General features: G+C 38.8%; 2 long non-coding RNA genes across 2 annotated transcripts in view; one reads left to right on the top strand and one right to left on the bottom strand.

The window, feature by feature from the left end:
- LOC309657871 overlaps window positions 1–18835 on the bottom strand; it is a 315556-nt gene extending 296721 nt beyond the window's left edge. Inside the window, exon 1 of the long non-coding RNA XR_014261938.1 lies at window positions 18525–18835. This is a non-coding gene — a long non-coding RNA (uncharacterized lncRNA). The remainder of the gene's footprint in view (window positions 1–18524) is intronic.
- LOC309657858 lies at window positions 42–26897 on the top strand. Its single transcript, XR_014261924.1, has 5 exons — window positions 42–208; window positions 2087–2171; window positions 2552–2715; window positions 2814–3022; window positions 26371–26897. It is a non-coding gene; the product is annotated as an uncharacterized lncRNA (long non-coding RNA).
- Window positions 26898–26963: the final 66 nt, after the last annotated feature.

The following is a 26963-nucleotide window of genomic DNA, read 5'->3' as shown; positions in this document are numbered from 1 at the left end:
AGAATGAGTTGGTACCCCCTTGGTACCTGGCTTGCTGGGGAGCCACAGGTGAAGGGCTGGCTGTTGGACACATGTTTGCGTGGAGTCAGGCTGCGTGGCCTCAGGGTGTTTGCTCTGCACTTGTGTGTGTTTCTTCCTAGTTGGTTTCCTTGTCCAGCCACCTCCGACCTCCCTCCATCCAGCCCAAGGAATCCTTCTCATCACAGGGGTAGGATGTTTGTCTCATTTCCCATCAAATCCTTTCCCCAAAGTTTGGTTGTGAGTTGTTCCCATTCCAAAGACCTTTCCTCTTTTAAGAGAAAAGAGAAAATCTTTTCTGTTTTCTCTCACTTCACTTCTGCTCTATTATCTCCTCCGTCCAGAATGGCCCACTGACTCAAATGGTTGTAGATCCGAAGACGGCAAGAAATGCCAGCAATTCTGAAATAATAATACGGATGTATCAGGAAAACTTGAAAACCTTCATCCTGCCACATTAAAAAATATTGCACTTCCAGTGTATTAAAAGTCTCAGTGTAGAAACACAAATGATAAAGATATTGAATTACACTCAAGTTTTTCTTTACTCCTTTCCTGATTTATTCTAATCCTCAAAGTTAACATGATTAACTATTTGTTATATAAACTTTCAGACATTTTCTACACATACACACTTTTCTTTTTTTCACATAGAGTGTGAACTAGGTCACGTTCAACTTGCTGTGATTCTGTGATTCACTCTCTCCCACCGAGTTATCCACTGATAAAGTAATCTTTTTCATGGAGAGATATTTCCAATAGCTAATAGCCAATGTCTGTGGAGTGCTTACTCTGTGTCGGTGTCTTCTGACTACTTTACAGGTAATTTGTACAACATACCCATGGACTAGTTACAATTATAACCCCCAAGTGACAGATAAGTGCAGATAAGTACAAATAAATACAGAGGCCAAGTGACTTGCCCAAGACCCTGGAACAAAACAAAATCCATGCCTCTGTAATCATTTTGCTCTATTGCCTGTGTCTGGGAGGCTTGATGATTTTGCAACTAAAACCTTAAATATCATGTTACATTTTTATATCTCTGCCACAAACGTGGGGTTGTGATATGGGGTAACTAACCTGACTACTTTTGAAAACCCTTATGCACCTGGATGAAAGTAAGCCAGGGACTGCAAGCTATAGATTTAAGATTTCCTACCAACTTTAAAAAATAGCTTCTTGAATGCAATTTATGTAATGTCAAGTCTAGGATGTAGTCCAAATAGCAACAGAAAAATGGAGATATGTAGAAACATACTTAAAGTTGACAAGTATTGGGAGTGTAGTATTTTGCGGGCCAACGTGTAGACCACAGGAAAGCTTGCTGTTTCCATCTCAAAGGGTAGAGCTCTATGTTGCAACTGCCAAGGTCCCTGGGGCAGCAAGTCTGCTCACTGCTTAGTAAAGAAGCATCCTCAGTTTGATAGAATCATATGGAAGCCTTACATTTGGTTAGCAGTTCTAGATTCTTGATGTAATAATATCTTCAGGGTGTGGGAGGGTATGTAGCTATGAAAACACCCTTGGAGAGATTTGCTTATTAAGTTTGGCTTTTTCAATCTCCCTAATACTTCTTTACTAAACACCAGGCGGTTTCCTTCACTTTTCAGAATCATGTTGTTTTTCCCTTGTGTAATGAACTTTCAGATACTTTTTGATGAGCTATTAAGTTTGGAAAAAAATAAACATCTCTTTAAAATAAAGAAGATAATAGCAATGACAAGTAGAAAAGCTCTAAAATTGAGAATATACTCCCTTGTAGCCAATTAATGGGCGTGGCAAGTTCGTGCTTACTGTCCAGGACATATAAGTAGAAGTCGAGGATGCTCTGAGGCATCTCTTGGATCTCTATAAGCCTCCATCGTTTCTGATGAGTAGGGTTGACAGATAAAATATAGGCTGTTTAGTTAAATATGATTGTCAGGAAAACAATGAGTACATTTTTAAGATAAGTATGCCCCAAGTAGTACATACGATACACTTATACTAAAAATAATGATTTATTATTCATCTGAAGTTCAAGTTTAACTGGGTATCCTGTGTTTTTATTTACTAAATCTGACAGCCCTACTGATGATCCACAATGGAGGCAGTTCAGGAACGGTACATGCTGGCTCTCGGACAGTCAGAAATTGCTTCAGCAGATCCAGGTACAGTATGAAATTCTTTTTGGATGTAGCTCAGAAGCCATGGCCAGCCCTTGACTGCAAGTACTTCCTCGGGTTTCCCTGAGGTGGGGTAAACCTTCCTCTTAATGGCCTTTTGGTAAGTCTGGAAGACCATATCCAAGGGGAGCCCCAAAGTCAGTTTCATCCTCACAACCATGTTTCCAATTCCTGGAATTGGCTGCATGTGACTCACAAGAGATGAGGAGGTTTGTGAAAATTGGGAGTGTCATAGCTTCAACCCTTTGTAGGTAAAGTTTTGCTGTTCTGAGAGTTTTAACAGGAGCAATGTGAGAGACTCCAGGTCCCCAGGACGACAGAAATAATCCTGTTATACTTCTGTGTATGTGACAAGTCTCTAATAGTTCACAGATCAAATATCTGGTCTCAGAAAGACTGATCCAAACTTGGATGTTTCTGGTGACAAGGCAAGGTCCTGAGTTTCAAGTTCACCTTTTATGGTTGAGGAGACAGTAGGGTTGTCAGAAGGGAAATCATGGAGGAGACCTTGGCTTCATCCATTGTGCAGGCTTTTATATTTGGTTCTATCTAGATTGTGTTTCAAAGGTGGAGCTTGTTTACGACAATGAACGTTCTCTGATGTGCTTTTTGGACTTTCATTCACAGAGCGAGAGCAGTGCCGAGGCTGTAGAAATGCCGTGGATATTCTGAGCTGTCAGTGGCATTTCCCAGGTACTGTTCCCTTGGTGCTTCTCCTTGAAATGTGCAAAGGGATTATCATCTGTTTCGTGGCCTGTCCTAGCATTGTGAAAGGAAGCTGCTGCTCCTGGCTCAGAGGATTTCGGACGTGGTGGGAGAAGACGGGCCAAATTTAGGTAACTGGTGTTCCTATAGCCAAGGAGAACAAATTATTGGAAGTGGAGGTGTCTGGGATGGGAACGATGTTGCTGTAATTTCGCAAATGCTCCAGGACCAGGGAAGACCACCAGAAGTACTAGGCTTTGTTTTAGGTTGCAGGTAAGAGAGGGAGGGATGGACCAGAGATTGACCTCATACAGCTGGTCAATGCGTTTTTCATTCGTTCATTCATTCATTCATCCAACTCGTATTTACTGAGTTGCTGTCATGTGTCAGTTACTCTGTGAGGTTTTGAGATGCGATAGTGAAGAAAACAAATTCTCAGTCTTTAAGGAGTGTATAGTTCAGTCAGAGAGACTGATAAAGAAATAGGCAATTACAACATAGGAAATAAGTCATTTGATAGAGGAAGTGGGTCTTTGTGGGTGTAAACAGGAGGGTAAATTTAACTAAGCCCAGTGGTGGAGGTAAGGAATGGGAGACCCAGAGGGACTTCTTGAAGGAAGTGATAGTGGAGATCAGCAGGGTGAGTAGAAACTTTCCAGGACCTTCCCAGGCAAAGATGGAAGGAAGAAAGAAAGTTTCAGGCAGAGGGACCACTCTGTACAAAATCCTTCAGATAAAGAGAATATTGTATGTTCTTCAGCATGGCTGGGGCATGAACTCTGAGAAAGGGGGTTGCTAGGAGATATGGCTGGAAAGAGAGGCAGGGCTCTGTCATGTAGACTTTGTTCTGTAGGCAATGAGGATTCATTGAAGGTGAAGGCAGAGGAGTGACTCCATCAGATTGTGTTCTAGAAAAGTCACTTAGGTGACTGTGTATAGGGTGGGTTTAACTGAGCATCAGCGTGGACAGTAAACTCAAATTTTTCTATGTGGGACCAGTGTCACACATGGGACTATGTAGGTCACCAGATTCAGCGGGGCAATGAGTGTGTTTTGCTTTTTTCCTCCTTTTTTATATGAGGCTAGGCAGATGATGCCATGCCTTCGTTCCATTAAGAGCAATGTGAAATCAGTGAAATCTCCTAAGATTCTGCAAGGCAGATTTTTCTTTGTATTATTTTAAATTACCTCAAGACCTGAAAGGGCCATTGCTGTAGAAAAAGGGTCTGGCACATGTAACGCCTGGATGGAAATAACAGCTTATGGGAAAAAATGGAATTTGAGGAATTCTGGGGCAGGATGCTGGAAGTAGATGACCGCTATAGGCCTTTCCAGCTCACAGTCTTATAGCTCCTGGTCCTCTTTACCTTCTCCTCTTCCTGACCCCAACCTCATGAGGATGAAAGTGTACTCTAGAGACCTTTGATCAAATTCTGCCCACAACACTCTGTGGTTTGAAAGTTACAAAATTCCCTGAGAAGTGATAAGCTGTTTATCTTCCTTAGTAGTCATTTAGTACCATTATAATTTCCAAACAGCTACTGTTTATAGAGCCCTCTTGCTTTCCATTTCTGAGTGTGTTTTATCATTATTCCTTTTGATCTTGGAAATGTAATCTTTAACAAACCACCAATTAACCATGAAATGTCACTACAACAAAACGTATCGGTATTCTCCATGGGATTTGTTGTACTTGGATTTGATCTTCATTGTTAATTCTTGGACTGTCTTCCTAGTTTGTGGCTTATTTGGATTCACATTTGTTCTTTTTGTTGATTACTTCAAAGCTTTTGTGTAGAAATTAAGCTGGTAAAGTAACATAGAATTCTTTTCCCCTATGATAGTCCCTTTCTTTTGATACCAATAATTAAAAATGTGCTGTAATAGCGTTAGAGGACTTAAAGTTTGAAGGTTTTAAGAATGACTTGGAGACTCAGGAGTAAAAAGGGACTAATACAAGTAAGTATGAATTATTATTTTGCTCAAAATGCTATTTAAAATAGATTCGAATTTAGGTTTATTGAAGAAAATGTTTCTATTTGAGCTATTTGAAGTTCTAACATTCAGATATTCTTTGAAAATCTATTTTAAAGTTCTAACTGGTGATCTTAGAATAAAATTGCCACTTGATGGAATGTGGAGTGTGAAGAGGTGAAAGAAAAGTCAGAGTGGAATGATGCTACAAAAAAAGAAACTTCCCATCCATGACCAGGCAGAGCAAATGGAAATCAGACGGGAAAGGAAATAGAAGCAGAGATGGTTTTGTAATTCATGGAACCTGCAGCTCTTTGTAAGTGCTAACCACCAAGGGGCAGGTGCAGAGCACTAAATGAGAGCTACTCGTAAAAGTCCATGCGGCAAAAATGGCAGGGGCACCAGGTGGGAAGTCTCTCCATTTTTGGTACACAGGCTGGAATTTCAAAGATATGAAGACACAGGTCTTTCTCTGAAAGGCGGGGACTGTGATGTTTTCTAGATAGAATTCCAGAGCTAATGACATGCTCAAGCTGAAGGAAATATATCTGTCCATCTAGCGACTTTGAAAACAGTGGGAGGCAGAAGGAGATAATATTTTGGCAACTGAGAGACCTGGGCTGGTGTCTGTTACTTCAGTAAATTACTTAATCCCTCTGAGTCCAACTTCCTCATCTATAAACTGGTGATGTAATAATAGGATTGGTGTGGGTGTTAAATGAGATGATGGACGTTGGGCCATTGGTACAGTACCTGCCACATAAGAACTGTTTAATAAATGGAAACCAGCGCTCATTATTCAAATGATAAGAATAGTGCGTCTCCGGCTCTTGTTGAGAGAGGTTTCTTATTATCTATTCTAATTGCTAAGATCACTTGTGAAGCCCTCTGAATTTGCGTTTTCCACTTGCCTACTATTGGCAATTTGTTCAATGTCCCTCCTATATTTCTTAGACCCTACCATTTTGTGCATGTGGCAAACTTTCAACTGCCATTATTTGGCATTTTCCAGCCCAGGAACTTCTGAAGCTGTTGAAGTCAGCTCTGCCTGTGTAGATGGCAGGGAGGAAGTGAGGGGAATTAGTAGTTTCCCAGCAGCAGTCCTCAACCAAGGACTGATGGGAGTGGGTATCTAAATGCCCCAGCTCCCTGGCCCTTCAAGTTGGAAGCTTGTGTTTCCCAGAGTTTCTCTGTGGATTACCTCCACTTTTCCACACTCTTACCTGGCTAGTAACACAGTATTTAATGCTTGCCTTCTCTTCCCTATCTCACTTTCCTATTGGGGTTTCTTCCATTTCTCATATTAACTATTTGAACTGGAATGTTTATGATTGGGTTTGATTCTGGGAGAACCCATAGGAAGTCATTTTCTTGAGAAAAAAAAGTTTTCACGTTGCCTTCTAGGAAAAGATATTAAATAATAGAAAAACTTAAGTTTTCTTTATGGTTGATTCATTTTCCCCTATGCACATTAATTGGCTACAGTATTGTTTAAATAATTATATAATATAGAAGTGATACAAAAAGCAAAAGGGCACTGCTGATTTTAGAATATTTGTTTTCATGTTAAGCATCTAAGACACATCAGTTATGTGAAATGAAAACATGATGACCCAAAACCTATGGGATGCAGCAAAAGCAGTTCTAAGAGGGAAGTTTATAGCAATACCATCCTACCTCAAGAAACAGGAAAAATCTCAAACAACCTAACCTTACACTTAAAGCAATTAGAGAAAGAAGAACAAAAAAGACCAAAGTTAGCAAAAGGAAAGAAATCATTAAGATCAGATCAGAAATAAATAAAAAAGAAATGAAGGAAACAGTAGCAAAGATCAGGAAAACTAAAAGCTGGTTCTTTGAGAAGAGAAACAAAATTGTTAAACCATTAGCCAGACTCATGAAGAAAAAAAGGGAGAAGGCTCAAATCAACAGAATTAGAAATGAAGACGGAGAAGTAACAACTGACACTGCAGAAATACAAAGGATCATGAGAGATTACTACAAGAAATTCTATGCCAATAAAATGGGCAACCTGGAAGAAATGGACAAATTCTTAGAAAAGCCCAACCTTCCGAGACTGAACCAGGAAGGAATAGAAAATATAAGCAGACCAATTACAAGCGATGAAATTGAGACTGTGATTAAAAATCTTCCAACAAACAAAAGCCCAGGACCAGATGGCTTCACAGGCAAAATCTATCAAACATTTAGAGAAGAGCTAACACCTCTCCTTCTGAAACTCTTCCAAAATATAGAGGAAGGAACAACACTCCCAAACTCATTCTACGAGGCCACCATCACCCTGATACCAAAACCAGACAAAGATATCACATTGATAGAAAACTACAGGCCAATATCACTGATGAACATAGATGCAAAAATTTTCAACAAAATACTAGCAAACAGAATCCAACAGCACATTAAAAGGATCATACACCACGATCAAGTGGGGTTTATCCCAGGATGCAAGGATTCTTCAATATACGCAGATAAATCAATGTGATAAATCATATTAACAAACTGAAGGAGTAAAGCCATATGATCATCTCAATAGATGCAGAAAAAGCTTTCGACAAAATTTAACACTTGTTTATGATAAAATCTCTCCAGAAACCAAGCATAGAGGGAACTTACCTCAACATAATAAAGGCCATATATGACACACCCATAGCCAATATTGTTCTCAGTGGTGAAAAACTGAAACCATTTCCTCTAAGATCAGGAGCAAGACAAGGTTGTCCACTCTCACCACTATTATGCAACATAGTTTTGGAAGTTTTAGCCACAGGAATCAGAGAAGAAAAAGAAATAAAAGGAATCCAAATTGGAAAAGAAGAAGTAAAGCTGTCGCTGTTTGCAGATGACATGATAGTATACATAGAGAATCCTAAAGATGCTGCCAGAAAACTACTAGAGCTAATCAATGTATTTGGTAAAGTAGCAGGATACAAAATTAATGCACAGAAATCTCTTGCATTCTTATACACTAATGATGAAAAATCTGAAAGAGAAATTAAGGAAACACTCCCATTTACCATTGCAACAAAAAGAATAAAATACCTGGGAATAAACCTACCTAAGGAGACAGAAGACCTGTATGCAGAAAACTATAAGATACTGATGAAAGAAATTAAAGATGACACAAACAGATGGAGAGATATACCATGTTCGTGGATTGGAAGAATCAACATTGTGAAAATGACTCTACTACCCAAAGCAATCTACAGATTCAATGCAATTCCCTTCAAACTACCAATGGCATTTTTCACAGAATTAGAACAAAAAATTTCACAATTTGTATGGAAACACAAAAGACCCTGAATAGCCAAAGCATTGTTGAGAAAGAAAAACGGAGCTGGAGGAATCAGGCTCCCAGACTTCAGACTATACTACAAAGGTACAGTAATCAAGACAGTATGGTACTGGCACAAAAACAGAAATATATATCAATGGAACAGTACAGAAAGCCCAGAGATAAAGCCACGCACATATGGTCACCTTAGTTTTGATAAAGGAGGCCAGAATATACAATGGAGAAAAGACAGCCTCTTCAATAAGTGGTGTTGGGAAAACTGGACAGCTGCATGTTAAAGAATGAAATTAGAACACTCCCTAACACCATACACAAAAATAAACTCAAAATGGATTAAAGACCTCAATGTACGGCCAGACACTGTAAAACTCTTCAAGGAAAACATAGGCAGAACACTCTGACATACATGACAGCAAGATCCTTTTTGACCCACCTCCTAGAGAAATGGAAATAAAAACAAAAATAAACAAATGGGACCTAATGAAACTTAAAAGCTTTTGCACATCAAAGGAAAACCTAAACAAGATGAAAAGACAGCCTTCAGAATGGGAGAACATATTTGCAAACGAAGCAACTGACAAAGGATTAAACTCCAAAATTGACAAGCAGCTCATGCAACTCAATATCAATTAAACAAACAACCCAATCCAAAAATGGGCAGAAAACCTAAATAGACATTTCTCCAAAGAAGATATAGAGATTGCCAACAAACAGATGAAAGAATGCTCAACATCACTAATCTTTAGAGAAATGCAAATCAAAGCTGCAATGAGGTATCACCTCACACCAGTCAGAATGGCCATCATCAAAAAATCTACAAACCATAAATGCTGCAGAGGGTGTGGAGAAAAGGGAACCCTCCTGCACTGTTGGTGGGAATGTAAATTGATACAGCCACTATGGAGAACAGTATGGAGGTTCCTTAAAAAACTAAAAATAGAGCTACTGTATGGCCCAGCAATCCCACTCCTGGGCATATACCCTGAGAAAACCATAATTCAAAAAGAGTCATGTACCACAACGTTCATTGAAGCTCTATTTACAACAGCCAGGACATGGAAACAACCTAAGTGTCCGTCGACAGATGAATGGATAAAGAAGGTGGCACATATATACAATGGAATATTACTCAGCCATAAAAAGAAACAAAATTGAGTTATTTGTAGTGAGGTGAATGGAGCTAGAGACTGTCATACAGAGTGAAGTAAGTCGGAAAGAGAAAAATAAATACCGTATGCTAACACCTATATATGGTATCTAAGAAAAAAAAAAAAAAACGGTTCTGAAGAACCTAGGGGCAGGATAGGAATAAAGACGCAGATGTAGAGAATGGACTTGAGGACACAGGGAGTGGGAAGGGTAAGCTGGGATGAAGTGAGAGAGTGGCATGGACATATATACACTACCAAATGTAAGATAGGTAGCTAGTGGGAAGCAGCCCCATAGCACAGGGAGATCAGCTCAGTGCTTTGTGACCACCTAGAGGGGTGGGATAGGGAGAGTGGGAGGGAGACACAAGAGGGAAGAGATATGGTGATATATGTATATGTATAGCTGATTCACTTTTTTATAAAGCATGAACTAACACACCATTTTAAAGTAATTATACTCCAATAAAGATGTTAAAAAAAAAAAGATTGAATCGGACCGGAAGGCTAAGAGCGTAGCTGGAACCCATGTGTAATCACAGCTCAGCCTTTAACAACTGCTTTAATTCCTTATCATAAATATAAAACCAGACCAGAGGCATCCAATATTTATTATAAATATCAGTGACATGATAGTATCATCATGAGACCTCTGTGTATTCTTTCTGATTCAGATGAAACCCAAAGTTTGTGTCTCCCCACAAAACTTACTTTTTCTATTTCCATGCATTGACCGCATATTTGATTTTGGAGAGCTTGCCGTCTGTGTTTTGAGTTGGGCTGAAGTAAGCAGTCTCCGTCTCAGTGGGGATGCCTACTCAAAACTCAGACAAAATACAGCATGGAATACACATTGGATGTTTTGGTTCTACCTATCAGGTTGATTTACAAATGATGCCAGTGGTTGTATCTTCAAAATAGCAGTTTTCAAACATTTTTTTCCCCAGTGATTGATTCCTTTTACAAATATAATTTTCTCTAGAACTCCGAAATATAAACTATATTATGAAAATACTGATTTGACAGGCAGGTAGTTGCAAATGGTAATGGACTGCTGTGTGGTCTCAGGACACTCTGCCGTTATTATTTACCCAGAAACCCATGGGAGATATAGTAAGAAATTCCATTTCAATATTGCATCACCAACAATACCTAACTACTGCTTGTATTTCTTATCATAAGCATCAAAGTCAGAGAAGAAGCACACAAAACTTCTAATAAGTACTAAAAGGTTTATAATTAAATAATATTAAAACATTATCTGTTGGAAATTAGTTATTGAGTAATTGACTATTACGTGATAAGACTGTGTTCCAGGTAGATGAGTCTGAATTTTACATGGTATAGAAATTGGAGGGCATGTTATTGTAGAACTGGGTTACTGATATGGGAAAACTGAGTTCTCTTATTATATAAATCTTAGAGAAGGGACAGTTTACTGTGATAAACTTAAATGATATGTACTTAGCAAATTGTACCAATAGGCCAGTCTGTGAGGTGTTCAAGGAACATGGATTCTCCATTCTCTGAGGTCCTATCCAGTTGCATGAAACCCAGAATGGTGTCTCATCTAACCCTTTATGATCCCGAAAACTGTTTGTCACCCTGAAAATCCAGCATGATTCCCCAGCATGATTGCAAAATCTGCCATTTATCAACCAGCCCTTGTCACCTGGCTCTAGTAGTTTCTCACTATACCACTAGCACCATCTTGCCTCATTGCCCAAAGTTTGCATGATAAGACTAGGTACTGCACATGCCCAATATGGACTAGTTTAGCATGTAAGCTTTGACAAAGGCTTTCACATACATGAGGACTTAATTACACATCTTTAGAAATGAGAGCAAACCAGGTACTGCCGTTATAAAAAAATGACCAGGGCTAATCTACACACTTACTAATAAATAACATATTTAAAGTAAGGTCATTTATATACACAGATTTGGTAGGAGTTTTACACTGAGATTTGCAGACAAGAATGAGTTAACCAGACATATCTTGCAAGGCAGTTCACCAAAATGTGTTAAAATCTAATATATATCACATGTGAGTTAGTGACTCCTAGAATATTCCCACAGTGTTAAAATATACATTAAAAATAAAAAATTTGGACTAAATTATTTGTATGTTACACCTGAAACAACTGTGCAGATTTTTAGGGCTTCTGGAAACATAGCTTAAAAATAAATCCTAAAATGCGGTCCCTGACTTGGAGAATTTGGATTATTGCCATTTTACAAATGGAGAAAAAGCAAACAAATCAAAAAATGAGTTAGGCATGATTACATAGTAACTCAATGGCAGGCCTGAAGAGTGGAACTCAGGGTTTCTGTGCTAAAATCCAGGAATCCAATGAGCTAAATAAACTTCCAGTAAGTAGAGTATAGCACTGAAGTTCCAGACGACAGCTGTATCATTGAGTTTGGTGTAAATAAAATTCATTTCATTCAAGTGGGAACTGTTAGTTGCTCAAAAATAATATTGAGATATGACTTCCTATTACTTTGACTTTGCACCTAATCCATGTCTGATGGCTTGGTAATGATAAAAAATCAAAGTGTAAAGTTACGTGCAGGAATAATCATTAGGCTCGGAGGACAGAACCAGTAATGGGAAGGAATTGCAGGCTACTGTCTTAGGCTGTGAAGTCATTCATAATAATTTTCTTATTAGCTTTTGGGCCGTGATGTTGTACTGAATATCAAGCATTAACCGACTCAGCTTGTAGACTATAAAGTGTGTATAGGAAACAAAGTGTCATTTGTTTTTCCCTAAAGTGATGCTGAAGCACATTGCCAATAGATCAACATTTTAAAGGACCATCTCAAAGAGTGAAATTCAGAACAACCTATTCTAGCCTAAAAGTTCGGCTGGCTCTTTGCATCCAGTTTCATTCTGATGGGAAATTTTGGACAGTCCCCTTCCCTCATTGTGGAGAGTCAGGGGGAGCTCAGATAAGGTGCTTGCCTTGAAAATGCACGATGAAGTTTGTGTAGGGAAGGAAGACGTAGGGGTGAGTATTCACTAAAGGCATTTAGTTTTGTCATTCAGAAGATAAGTTCAGATTTTCCCAAAAGATAGGAAAAGATCTAGAAATGGAAGACAAAGCTGAGAGTAGAAGTAGGACAATGTGAGATCAGGTGGGCATGGAGCATGGAAGGATCTCTTTTTCTCTTTATTGATTTTCAACTGGTTTATTGGCTTTATTGGTGTATTAGTTTTGGAGAGAAGGTGTGAACATAGGCTTTGTGTATGTACAATCTTCTCGTTTCCTTTTACTGAGAATCTGTGGTATAGGGTGGGATTAGGATCAGTGATAGTGGGTATGAATCAGCAAAGGAACAGATCTCAAGAAATAGTTCAATTGAAGAATTTTAATAATGAACTAATAATTGCATAAGAAGATAAGGCATGTTTCAGCCAATGCGTACAAACCAAGGGAATCTTTTATTGAAAAATACACTCTCTCCATAGTATATGCTTGTACCCACTGGGGTGATTCTGGGAGTAAGATAATACTTTGAAGTTAGTTGGGTGGTTTGAAGGTTTCTACCACTCTGTTCCTGAAAAGGTTGTTTTCATCTTTCTTTTTGATAATAATGCTTACAGGCTTTGTAGAGTAGATATAATGATGCAGAATAAAGTCAATAGATAGAACAAATAGGTAGCTAAAATACCTCTCAGTGGAAGGGGACCAAATGCAGTGTGAATAACCAAGTGTTCATTGTATTCCAAGGAGGGGGTTGGGTAAATGACTCTGGTTCTGTGCCAGATGTTGTTTAACAACTGGAGCTAGTGGCGATGGAGTCTTGCTGTGTCACTTCAGAAAGGATGTGTTGACTACCATTGTCACTCTGTCTGGTGGCAGTCTTTGTCATCATTCGCCACAACCGAGAAGGCAGGCGTCTCACACAAAGTTGTTTAGTCGACAGATGTTTCTTGCGTGGAAGCTCCGAGTTAGCTACCTTTGTAGAGTTTCCTATCCAGCTCAAGCTGGGATTACAGGAACCATTCAGCAAATGAACACTGACTCTACCAGCTGTTGCATCTACAGCACACGGAGGCTCTTCAGCTTGTCTGAGGCCTGGGACAATTTGTCTGCACAGGTGCTGCAGGTGGAAAGGTATTGGACTTTCATTAATGCTGGCATTTCACTAGAGGCATTCAAGCCTCCCAGAGCTGGAAAGGGTTGCACTCTTAAATGATAGGATTCAAAGGACATTCATATCTTAAGGAGAGAAGCAGGAACATGTAGGCAATGACCCTCTTTGTTTATAATGTCTCCTTGGTTTCTGAACTCATTCAGTGTTTTGTCCTCCCCTGCCCCTCTGGATGCTACCGTGCCAGATTCATTAACTGGTTAACCCTCCTTTTCATTTTCATGTGAAATGATTCTAACGTTTAAGTAATGAACCCTGGTCTCACTGGTGTGCTGCTGACCTTGGGCTTGTTTTGAATTTGCTAGTTGGCTGCAGTTTACTCTTCAAGCCTTGCCTAAAGTTATCATTCTGTGATGAGATATGAAGAAAATCGATTAGAACCGATCCAAAAGACTGAACCAATTCAGGAATGGATGAGTTTTTTCACCCGAACAGAGATGGAAGAGAGGGAAGTAGGATAAATGCATCCTAGTGGGGGCATGGCATGTCTGAAGTGAGTGGGAAAGGGAGACGGATATGGAAATTCTTTATCCCTTGCAGTAGAGACTGGAGGTAGAGGGATAGCTTTAAATTCCCTTTAGTTTATTTAAGAAATGATTTTATCCTCACATCTGAATGGTCTGAGCACAAATCCAAGTTAATTACAGTGGAACCCGTTGGACTCCTGATGTTATGGTGGGAGTCCTATACCTGCTTTATGAGTTGGCTGCATAAGATGGGTCTTTGATTCTATTCCGTGTTTCTATTAGAAAGGATGTTAGGACAGTGACATATCTTAGGGATGTCAGTGCATTGTGCTGTGATACTCCTTCTTTTCTTTCCTTCTCTCCCCATCCTCTTCCTTCTCCTCAGAACATATAGAAGCCAGAGATTTCCTAACCTCTTTTTACCTTCAATTTTTAAAACATTGACCATGTCCCTGGCTCTGTGCCAGGTAATGTAGGTTTCAATACCCCATTTAATATCCGCAGCAAGCAGCAGAAGTAAGCATTATCAGCACCATCTTACAGACAGAAAATTGAGGCTCAGAGAGGTAAAGACACTAACGTCAGGTCATGTAACTAGTAAGTGATAAGGCTGAGATTCAGATCCGTGTCTCACTACAAAAGCCGCCTTTCCCCCACATGACTGATGTGCATTCACTTTGAACCCATGTTTTCTTTAAAAAACTTCGGAGAGAGACCAAGTCCTTGACTTGGGTTAGAAAGGAGTTTCATAGACCTGAATCTCAAAACGCTTAAATTACTGAAATAACAAACAGTAAGACGTCCAGACCTTCTCCACCTTTGGAATCGTTGTTCTTCCCATAGTCTTGTGTCTGTTTCATCAAATATGCGTTGATTATGTTTCAATAAAAAAGGCCACTGAAACATAAAGCTGGGCGATTTAAAGGCATCTTTCGAGGCTTGACAGTCAGTGAATGTTTTATTCTCCTCTGTTGCTATGTCACAAGGACAAACGTAGATCTGATTATAAAATGCAATTGTATTCCTCTCCATGTTCTACACAGAAAGTGTTATTAAGCCGTGGTGACATTTACTCGCAAGAACCGTGGTTGGCGAGTCACAGAAAGTGTGAGCAATTGCTCCCCCATGAAGCCCTGCTCCTGTGAATGGAGAGATGTCTTTTGGGTAAAATGTAGCCATCGAGGAGGATTTAGGGAAGTTGAATACTGAGAAGTAAAGTGATGTGGGTCTTATGGCTGGTGGTTGTGAAGTAGATCGTTTGTCTAAATGCCAAACCCTGAAATGGCTATCTCTATGAAACGGAGCTTAGCTTTTATAATACGAATGTTCAGTGACCTGACATCAATAAAAAGAGGACTAAAAAGAAGACAAGCACATAGGTCAATTACCTTTTGCCCACCTGGACAGGCCTTTGGCTCTGAAGCTGGGCATGTCTTTGGACACAGAACATCCTTCTGGTGTGTGCTTCAGGCATTGTGGGCAGGTGTCTGGGTCCCGTTGTGCTGCCAGTGGACTGGGGGGCCCCTTGCTGATGGAGCTCATTGGCAGCTCTTTGTGTATCTTCCTGCTGTTCTTACCTCCCAGGGAGCATCATGTCTTTATCTTCTTCCTTCACTGCTCACCTTAGGCACAGCAGGGACTTGGATCTTCTAGCACCACCATGAACTTGAGAGTTTTGCCTCTGCTCTTAAATCTTGCCCAAAGCTTAATTGACACGTTTTCTTGAAAATTCTTTTTTACATTATAACTAAATCTTTTGGAGCTTTTTCCTGGTTACTTTGTTGGAGTTTTCTCTTATTTGCTGTGAATTTGCTATTAGTTCTCAATTCGTGGAAGTGTCAAATTTGGTATGTCTTTTATTCATTGTTAATTTTACGTTATTCATTATCCATTGATATTTAAACTCCTGTAAGCATATTTAATGGTGGTACACGTCATGCCAAACAAGTCTGAGTTTCTCAGATCCACCTGAAGCAGAGAGGATGAAAAAAAATCAGAATCTTCACTTTTCCAGAGGAAGCGGGGCCAGACCTTCTAATATTGTAAAATGTGTGAAATCATTGCTGTCTCCAACCGCAAGATTGTTTCAGCATCCATGAGGCAATTTTATGTGTTTTTGCAATGAGATTCTTTAGTTTCTCTCTGTATTACATTTAGTGTCTGATAAACAATCCCTACTGTCTACACTTTTGTCCTGTTAGTAGTCTAAAGACTTCATTCTCACAAACTGTACCAGTTGACTTTTATCTCCCCTGTTATAATAAGTAGTTTGATGTCTGTTACAAGTAGCCTTGCCAATAATGTTCAAGAATCATCAGGTTCACTAAACTCCCTTTGGCCTGAAATGCTTTCAGTTTTCCTGCTCACCTCATTGTGTTCAACCAGCCCTTGTAAGCTTTCTTTCTTGTTTCCATTGATTTCCTTCTCTAAGCCACAGACCCTATGACCAGTCCTGCCATTGCAGGTGCACTCAGAGTTCACCCTGGTGGATCACAGATTCTCATGTCTATCAGATGAAGTGGGATGATATTGTAAAGAAGAACTATGTTAAGTCCGTATGGCTGGCATCTCATGAAACTCACTTGGCACGTGGACTAATATGCTTTCATGATTGTTATAGTCTTTGTTTTTAAAGAACGTTTAAAAACATTGTGGTAAAATATACATAACTTTTAATTTACTATTATAACCATTTTATAAAAAGGTATACAGTTCAGTGGCATTCGCACTGTTGTGCACCCATCACTACTATCCACTTCGAGGACTTTTTTCATCTCGTAAAATGGGAACCCGGTACTCATTAAACAATAACTCCTCTTTCCTCCCTTCCCCCAACCCCTGGCAACTATCATTCTACTTTCTGTCTCTATGAATTTGACTATTCTAGGTATCGTATATAAGTGGGGTAATACAGTATTTGTCCTTTTGTGACTGGCTTATTTCACTTCACATAATATCTTCAAGGTTCATCCATGTTGTAGCATGTGTCAGAATTTCCTTCCATTTTAAGGTTGCATAATATTTCATTGTAGGTGTATACCACATTTTCTTTATCCATTCATCTGCTGATGCACAATTGGGTTGTTTCCTCCTTTTGGCTATTGTGAATACTACTGCTATGAATGTGGGCGGGCAATTATCTTTTCACATCCTGGCTTTCAGTTCTTTTGGGTATATATCCAAAAGTGGAATTGTTGGATCAGATTGTAATCGTATTTTTAATTTTTTGAGGAACTGCCATACTCCTTTCCACAGTGTTGCACTGTTTTATATTCCCACCAGCAGTGCACAAGAGTTCCGATTTCTCCACATCTTCACCAATAGTTATTTTCTGTTTTTTTGATAATAACCGTTCTGATGAATGGGAAGTGGTATCTCACTGTGGTTTTGCTTTGTATTTCCCTAATATTAGAGATGTAAAGCCATCTGTTCATGCGCTTATTAGATATTTGTATATTTTCTTTGAAGAAATTCCTATTCAAGTCCTTTGCCAATTTTTAAATTGAGTTGTTTGTTTGTTTTGTTGTTGAGTTGTAGTTCTGTTTATATTCTTGATATTAACCCTTTGTCAGATATATAATTTGCAAATACTTTGTTTCATTCCACGAGCTGCCTTTTCACTTTGTTGATAATACAAAAGTTTGATGCATAAAAGTTTTAAATTTTGATACAGTCCAATTTACCTATTTTTTTCTTTTGCTGCTTCTGCAGCCTTTGTCTTTTTATATTCAGTCTTTTATAGTGTTTTTATCTTTAAAGAATAATCTTGGTTATTTTACTGTTTCCTCAAGATTCATGTTATAGACCTTTACTTAACCTCAGTGCTGAGCATGCTTTTCACTCCCACAGACACTAAAGTCTGGCCTGGAGTGTTGCTCCACATGGAAGGTCAGTGAGGAGGCTGCAAGGGACCTTACGTCCCCATGCTTTTACTTAGGCTTTCTCTAGCTTGAAGTTGTGTTATAAACAATAACATATGATTTGCTTTGTTGGATAGCCTCAGAATTCCACTTTCTTTTCCATCTATTCATTCACTGTTCATGGGTGCTTGTATTTTCTATTTGTGCAGTTACTTTACTCTCTATTGGTGTTATCTGAAAAGTTAATGAGTAATCTAGATACCCTCATCTAGGTCAGGGTTTTTTAACTTCTTTCTTTAAAGCACTTGAACCCCTTTTCTAACAAAAGCTTAAGTAGAAGCTCAGTACAGTGGGTAAGAGCAGTGGTTACTCAGGAGCAGGGGAAGAAGATGTTCAGCTCACTGCTTTCCCTCCTCCAGCCCTTGAACCTTTCCCTTTGAACGTGGATGGAGGCTCTGTGGAGTGGAGTTTACTTAGGACAGAAAAGCCTGTTGATAAGGCAGGAAATGAATTACAGTCATTCACTTCCCACTTCTCCAGTCCTACTTACATCAAAGCAATTCAGCTTTTGTGTGGTAAATGTATTTAGGAATCCATGTACTATTCAGCTTAAACTACAGGGTTCTCTCAAACTGGAAATCAAATAAACAAACACCGCCCACCCCCTCAAAAGAAACAGGTTTCTCTGCCTGAAATTATTGTTCAAAAACCTCCAATCTGGGGCTTCCCTGGTGGCGCAGTGGTTGAGAGTCTGCCTGCCAATGCAGGGGACACGGGTTCGAGCCCTGGTCTGGGAAGATCCCACATGCCGCGGAGCGGCTGGGCCCGTGAGCCACAATTACTGAGCCTGCGCGTCTGGAGCCTGTGCTCCGCAACAAGAGAGGCCGCGACAGTGCGAGGCCCGCGCACCGCGATGAAGAGTGGCCCCCGCTTGCCGCAACTGGGGAAAGCCCTCGCACAGAAACGAAGACCCAACACAGCCATAAATAAATCAATAAGTAAATAAATAAAAAAAATTAAAAAAAAAAAAAAAACAAAAACCTCCAATCTAAGGACTTGTAACCATGAAACACTTCTTGGGACCCCCCCATTGTGCATAGTGACCCATTTTATTGATGAGTACTTCACATAGGAAGATTCAAAAGCCAGAAGAGAATCCCCTGGTAAGGAGGCCAGCTACTGAGACACAGGAAACTTAATTTTGATCCACAGACATTTTAAAGTAGAAAGGAACTTGGAGATCGGTAGCCCAAGAGGCAGCAAGTGGTGTGTTTGGTTTGCACAGAATTAAAAAAATTAGTTGCCAGCATTAAAAAAAACCAGCAATGTTTATATAGATATTAAAAATAAAGATAAAAATCTTGATTTTAGCCTCTTTTGGAAAAATCATAACATCTGACAGCACTAGGCCCATGGTCCTGTATGGCCCTGATGAATTACAGGAGGCCTTTAAAAAATCCCAGTGTCCAGTCTGCATCCCAGACAAATTAAATGATATTCTCTGTGGTTAGCACTCAGACGTCAGTATATATTTAAAAATTGTAATAAAAACACCTGACAGTGATTATCATCTAAGTCATTTTAAGCGTATAGTTTAGCGGTTTAAGTGTATTCACATTGTTGTGCAACAGACTTCTAGAACTTTTTCATCTTGCAGAACTGAAACTCGATACCCATTAAACACTAATTCCCCCACCGTCCTTCTTCCAGCCCTTCCTTGCAACCACTTTTCTACTTTCTGTTTCTATGATTTTGACTACTCTACATACTTCATATGAGAGGAATGATACAGTATTTGTCCTTTTGTGACTGGCTTATTTTGCTTAGCATCATGTCCTCAGCATTCATCCGTGTTGTAGCATTTGACAGGATTCCCTTCCTTTTTTTTAAGGCTGCATAATATTTCATTGTTTGTATGTCCATTCATCTGCGAAGGAATATTTTGTTTGCTTCCACCTCCTGACTATTGTGAATAATGTTGCAGAGTGTGCAGATTTATTTCTGAGATCCTGCTTTGAATTATTTTGCATATAAACCCAGAAGGGGGATTGCTGGATCATATGGTAATTTTATGTTTAATTTTTTGAGGAACTTCTGTTCTATTTTCTATAGTGGCTGCACCATTTCTCATTCCCAGCAAGAGGGCACAGGGTTCTAACCTCTCCATGTCCTCTCCAACACTTGTTATTTCTGTTCTTTTGACAGTGGCCATCCTAATGGGTGTGAGATAATGTCTCATTGTGGTCTTGATTTGCATTTCTCTTAAGTTTAGTGATGTTGAGCATCTTTTCATATGCTTGTTGGCCATTTGTATATCTTCATTGGAGAATTGTCTATTCAAGTTCTTTGCACTTAAAAAATCAGTTATTTGTGTTTTTTTTGTGTTGAGTTGTGGAAGTTCCTCAGATATTTTGGATATTAATCCCATATTAGGTATAAGATTTTCAAATATTTTTCCCATTCCAATAGGTTGCCTTGTCATTCTGTTGATTGTTTCCTTACCTGCATGGAAGTTTTAAAATTTGATGTAGTCCTATTTGTCTACTTTTGCATGGTTGTATGTGCTTTTAGTGTCATATCCCAGAAATTATTGCCAAAGGTAATGTCCTGAAATTTTTACCCTATGTTTGCTTCTAAGAGTTTTATGGTTTTGGTCCTGTACTTAGTTCTTTAATTCATTCTTTTGCAAGTAGATATCCAGTGTTCCAATATCCTTTGTTTAAGAGATTGTATTTTCCCCATTGTGTATTTTTGGCACCTTTGTCAAAAATCATTTGGCCATATAAGCAAGGGTTAATTTCTAGGCTCTCTATTCTGCTAAATTGGTCTAAATGTTTTTCTACCAGTACCATACCACTTTGATTACTGTTGCTTTGTACTGTGTTTTGAAATCAGGAAGTGTGAGGCTTCTAACTTTGTTCTTTTTCAAGATTGTTATGGCTACTTGAGGTTCCATAAGAATCATAAGATATTTTTCTGCTACTGGGATTTTGATAGGAATTGCATTCAATTTGTAGATTTCTTTGGGTAGCATGGCCATTTTATCGATATTCCAATCCTTGAGCATGGGATGTCTTTCCATTTATATACAAATACAATCTTCCTTGATATATTTAAGCAGTGTTTTGTAGTTTTCAATGTATAAGTCTTTCACCTTCTTGGCTAAGTTTATTCCTAAGCATTTTCTCCTTTTTGATGCTGTGGTAAAAGAGATTATTTTCTTAATTCTCTTTCAGATTGATCATTGTTAATGTATAAAAATGCAACTGAATTTTGTATGTTAATTTTGTATTCTGCAACTTTGCTAAAATTATTTCTTGGGTTTAACAGGTTTGTGTGTGTCTGTGTGTGTGAGTGTGTGTGTGTGTCTGTAATCTTTAGGAATTTTTGTGCCTAATATGTCATCTGTGAACAGAGATCATTTTACTTCTTCCTTTCAAATTTGGATGCCTTTTATTTTATTTTTTTGTGTGTCTAATTTCTCTGGCTAGGACATTTAGTACTATGTTGAATAGTAGTGATGAGAGTGGGTATCTCTTCCGTCTTCCTGGTATTAGAGGAAAAGCTTTAAGTCTTTCACTGCAGAGCATGATGTTAGCTGTGGGTTTCTCATATATGGCTTTTATTATGTTGAAGTACTTTCCTTCTATTAATAGTTCACTGTGTTTTTATCATGAAAGGGTATTAAACTTTGAAATGTTTTTTCTACATCATTTGATATAATCACGTGGTTTTGTCTTTCCTTCTGTTAATTTGCTGTATTACAATGATTGATTTTCATATGTTAAATCATCACTGCATTTCAGTTGGGCATGCTGTATAGTACTTTTAATGTGCTGCTAAATTCAGTTCTCAAACTTTTTGGGGTTGTGAATCCCATTGAGAATCTATGAAAGACATAGACTCTCTCTCGGGTAAATGAATTTCAGCACATAGGATATTTTAGAAATAACTTTGAAGGCTTCACAGAGTGCCCTGGAGTTCATCTTGGGGTCCTCTAAGGACAACTAACCTTTGTTGTTTGATTACCATGCTAAGAACTATGGGATGCATGTTACCTGAGTCATCTCAATCAATTCCAGCAATGACCTGATGAGACAGGTTCTATGTTATACTCATTCTATAAGATGAGGAAATGGAGGAAGTAAGTAGAGGAACTGAGATGAAAACCTAGGCAGTCTGGTGCCAGAGCTGGAGACTCATGGAGTTCAGTTTGAGAACCCTTGGTTTGGAGAATTTGATTTGATCGTAGGCTGAATTCTAATCTGAAGGAGCATCAAGAGTATTGGACAATTATGGGGGTTCTGAGTCACCAAGGGACTCAACGGTGTGATCCATAGATCAGCAGCTTTTGACATCACCTGAGTGCTTGTTACAAATGCAAGCACTCAGTTAACACCCCAGAACTATAGAATTTTAACAAGATCCTTCAGGAGCTTTGTGTACACATTAAAGTTTGAGAAGCATTGGCTTACGCCCTGTAGCATTAGCAATTTTGACACCCTCTGAAACCATTTTGAACTTAAAATTAAATTTTTGGTAGCTTTGGGTAATATTGCTTCTTGGTTCCTGGTGAACTGACTGATAGTGATGGTTGTGGGGAAGGTGATATTGGGAGAGGTGGAGTCAGCACTAAATGAGTGTGTGTGACAGCAACATATTGGCACCCAGTATGTCCCCCTTCTCCGAGGTCACTGTAAGATCTCTTTCGAATATTCTTTTAAAATGATAGCATTCTAGAATTGAGAAACAAATGGATGAAAGTGCCATTCTCACTTGTTAGCTGCATGCCTTCCAGCAGCACAGGATGATTCTGGGTAGTAGTAGGCTATGGAGAGCCATCAAAGCTTCCAAAGGAAAAGCTTTCATCTCTCGCCAATATTTCCTGCCAGGCACTATTGCCGTGGTAGGTCTTTAAGGACCGGTGGGGGTGTGTCACTCCTGGGGAGCAGGTGTCCTCTGAGCTGATCGCCTGCTGCCCCCTCCTGATACCCTTACTCTGTGACCCGATTTCTGACCTCCAATGTTGGCTATTCTCTTAGAGCCCTGCTTAGCTTTGGCGTCAGTGCCTCCCTTGGAATCAATTGCCTCTTGGATTGTTACCATCTTCAATTGGATTCTGCAAGTAATTCCTTTCTTGATTTTGAACTATAGTAAGTTGAACTTCCTATGGCTAAAAGATGGCATATCCCTAAGCCAGAGCTTTTACCAAGCAGTAGTTCTTACACTCAGATCTCTCCTCATGTGGGACATTCTTTGTCATCGAGAGCAGTCATTATAATTAATTCACAGGATCACAGGAAAGGACTTTTTTTAACCCTTTCAGGTACATTCTGGAACGTAGGAACATCCTGTAGAATAGTGAGGTTAAATGTGTACAATGTCCTCACAGACAGGCTTTTTTGGTGAGAACTCGAGTCCAGCAAAGATTTTGTAGTTAATTGAATAGGTTCTGGGACAGAGATTGGACTTTTGTGATGATGAGTGAAGAGATGATTATTCGGATATTAGGAGAGCTGTGTGTGCTTTTCTTTCTCTAAGCATGGAGCGTGAAATCTGTTTAGAGATGTAACCATCAGCCAAAAATGAGAAGTCTCTTAAAACAAGAAAAAAAAAAAGGCACTGCTAATAATGTTGATTCCTGTACCATGAGTGCTCTGTAAAAGTGGTGCTAAGAATTCCCCTTTAAAAACATCTTATTTCATTATATTTTAAAGTTCAGTACAACTTCTTCAGCTGATAAAGCTGGAGGACACAATGTTTCAGAATGTCAATATGGGGTTCTATATTTGAGTTAACTAGACTGGGAACACACAGAGAAAATTGAAATTATAGACATTTATATGATTACCACTGAAGTATATTGATATTTGGCATGAAAATATTATCTCCTAAAATGCAAGGAAATGCACATCCTTGACATTAGACAAACACAGATACCATTGAATATGTGGGTCCTGAGAATTTTGCTTTTCCTTTAATTACTCATTTGAAACAAGTGATGACTGAAAGAGTAAGCAATATGTAAACTCTTCAGCTGGAGGAATATTTCAGTGTGAGATGTGGATCCATTAAGGTCTTTTGATGTGTAGTTTAATTTTTTTATAAATTAACCATTGTGCAGAAGTCGGAGCAAATGGCTGTTTTCCACAGGAATAGAGGAACCAGTGCAAACCTTGGAAATGTCAATGTGCCAACCACCTTGAAAAGGTTGTTCAATGGAAGGTCTTTCTTTTTAAACATTTCGGTATAGTTGATGTACAATCTTATATAAGTTATGATGTAGTGTTTCACGATTTTTAAAGGTTATACTCCATTTCCAGTTATCATAAAATATTGGCTATATCAATGGGAGATCCTAAATTGCAAGTTTACTTATGGTGCCTGGGAATGTTTCTTCATTGGGAAATACCTAATATAATTAAAATAAATTAAATTAATTCATACTCGGCTTAGTTCCAAAGAAGAGTCAAGCTGTTATAGATGTTGCTTTCCTAAAACTTAGGATAATTCAAGGCTGCCTAAGGAGACAAAGTGCATCAGTTGTGGAATCATCTATGTGTCATCTGCTGATGTTTCACTAGTGATCATCGAATCATTCAGAATTCTGTAAACAGTAATCTTCCAGCAGGGGAAAGAAGTCCACACTGCAGTTCACTGTTTCTTGGCAGTTGTGAAAAATGCAATCAGAGAAGTTGTCAGGGACCTTAATTAAAGCTCCCTGAGTGGATCTTTTGCATATGCAAATTATCCTCATTGGTATCATTTGTGAGGAAAGGTTAAGGTAAGTGAGTTAGCACTTATGCTATTAATTAAAAAGAAAGATGATCTGTCAGTGAATCAAATAAAGTGTTTATTTAGTTTATTTGTTCTTTTTTGCTTGAACCTCAGACTGTAAGCAGCACCCACAATATAGGGAGATCCTCTTCTTGATCCCTTTTGATCACTGAGAAGCCTCTGTTTACATACTGAAGGGTCTGACAAATACTCATTGGAACTGTCCATGTATTTTGGGGTGTTTGTCTCTAGTACCACAAACACTTTTATTCTGGTGATATTCTGAAGCGAATGGTATGAAAATAAACTCTCTAATGTTTCACAAGCTGATCTGTCAGCAGCCTTGAAATTGAGAAAGTGAGCTTTGAAAGGAAGAAATGGGTGAAGTTGGAGCAGGTGACTGGGGACCAGGAACAAGGGAAAGGTAAACTATCAGTGAGTCACAGTGGTGGAAGGGCAGTGACATTTTAATGGAAGAGAGTCCAAGAAAAAAGGAAATTAGAGAAACAAAGATAAATTAACAGAAAAGAAGTATTTGTCAATTTTTTAATCAGGATTTAAAGTTTTTAAAAAGTATTTTTCTTTCCTTTTTGCGTTAATGTTTATAAGCACTGTTTATGCAACTGGCACTGTACTAAATGCTTTATTTTAAATTTTATTATTACAAACCTGTGAGGAGGCTAATAGTGTTTAAATGTGTTTAGTAATGATTAAATGTGTGAGCCCTAGAGTTTGATCGTCTGGAGTTGGAATACCTGAAGTGCCACTTATTGGCTCTATGATCTTGGGCATAGTAAGCTTTTTGTACCCCAGTTTCTTCATCTGCAAAATGGTGACAATAATAATATATTATTAATATTAATATTAATAATATCATAGTATCAACATTATTTTATTAGTATATAATAAATTATATGGATTATGGTTGGAGGGACCAAGCTGACAGTACCTGAGCTCACTGATGAATCGTAACTTCATTAAAAACCGGAGAACTTTTCGTACTTACTCTTACAATGCAATAGGAAGGTACACAGCATCACTTATAAAATAATCTTGTAGTAACATGAAATCGAATCTAAACCTAATTAATTCTCTAGCTATAACTACCTGTTTATAAGAAAATAGAGGTAATAGGGAACATCTTAAATGACATCACAGGGATACAATCAACAGACTCCTGTGGAAAATTCTACAGGATAAATTACTTAGTTTCTTCAATAAATCGGTGCCAAATCAAAGGGAGGGAGAACTGTTGTAGACTAAAAGACACATGGACATATTGCAAGGCGTGGACCTTCTTTAGATCTTGATTTCAATAGATCATGTACAAAAAAGACATTTAAACACATTTGGAGGCAATTGAGTATGGCTTAGTTATTGTGGTAAGAAGAAATGATGATTAAATTTGTTGGGTGAGATAATGATGTTATGTTAGAAACAAGTTTTTATCTGTTGGAGGTAAATACTATGGCATGTAAGGAGAAATGACATAATGTCTGAGATTTACAATAAAAAACAGCACTTCCCCCACCCTCCCCAAACTCCTAAACGAAAATAAATACACAAAAACTAAAAGTGTGCCAGGGAGTGAGTGTGTTTGTGTGTGTGTGTGTAGCAGAAGAAGAATGGCAGACTTTTTTTTGATAATTGTTGAAATTGGGTGATGGGTAAATGGTGCTGCATTCCTTTTATATCATTCTCTTTACTTTGTGTATGTTTGAAAATTTCTAGCACAAAATAATTAAGAAAAACAAATCCTCATTGCCCCTTCTTTTCTAGGGATTCTCCAAGAAGCAAGAAGATTGAATCTCATCAGCAAACCCTCACAAGGCTGAAGTTGTCCTCTCTTCACTCTCCCGCTGCCTGAAACCTTAAGTCATTCTGCAGTGCCCTTTCAAATTGGGACCCACCTCAGTCCATGTGGTATTTCTAATGAAAGCAGTGACTTCTGGGAGTCTACCTCATCCCGTGCACCAATCCTCCCACTGGATCCTGGCCACTACCTCAAAATGAGGTGTCTCTAATTCTAGAGTGGAATCAGGAGGATCCAGATGCATTGCCACTTATAGCTGGTATAAATTACAGCCCACAAGCAGAGGTGTGCAAGAAATAGTACGAGAAATTTTTTTATGACTCCACGTAATTTGTATTTTAAGCCTTGATCCTGCTGGTGTCCTGTTTGGATTTCCGCCATCCCTATTTGGAAGTCATACAGGGCCAAGGTTTTGAGGGAGTGGGTGGAAGCATGATCATTGTTGACTGGAGCCCACAGTTGTAAGTGTAGATGCCCATCAGCTCGGGGGCCATGCCTCTAGGTTTGGTGGCTCCTGTGCCATGCGTGGGACAGGTTGCCATGATTCTGCTTGTAGGCA

This window comes from Balaenoptera physalus, assembly GCF_965194825.1.
Source record: "Balaenoptera physalus genome assembly, chromosome: 3".
NCBI classification, from domain to species: domain Eukaryota; kingdom Metazoa; phylum Chordata; class Mammalia; order Artiodactyla; family Balaenopteridae; genus Balaenoptera; species Balaenoptera physalus.
Note: the sequence above shows the minus strand (reverse complement) of the source record. Positions and strands in the feature narration are given on the sequence as shown.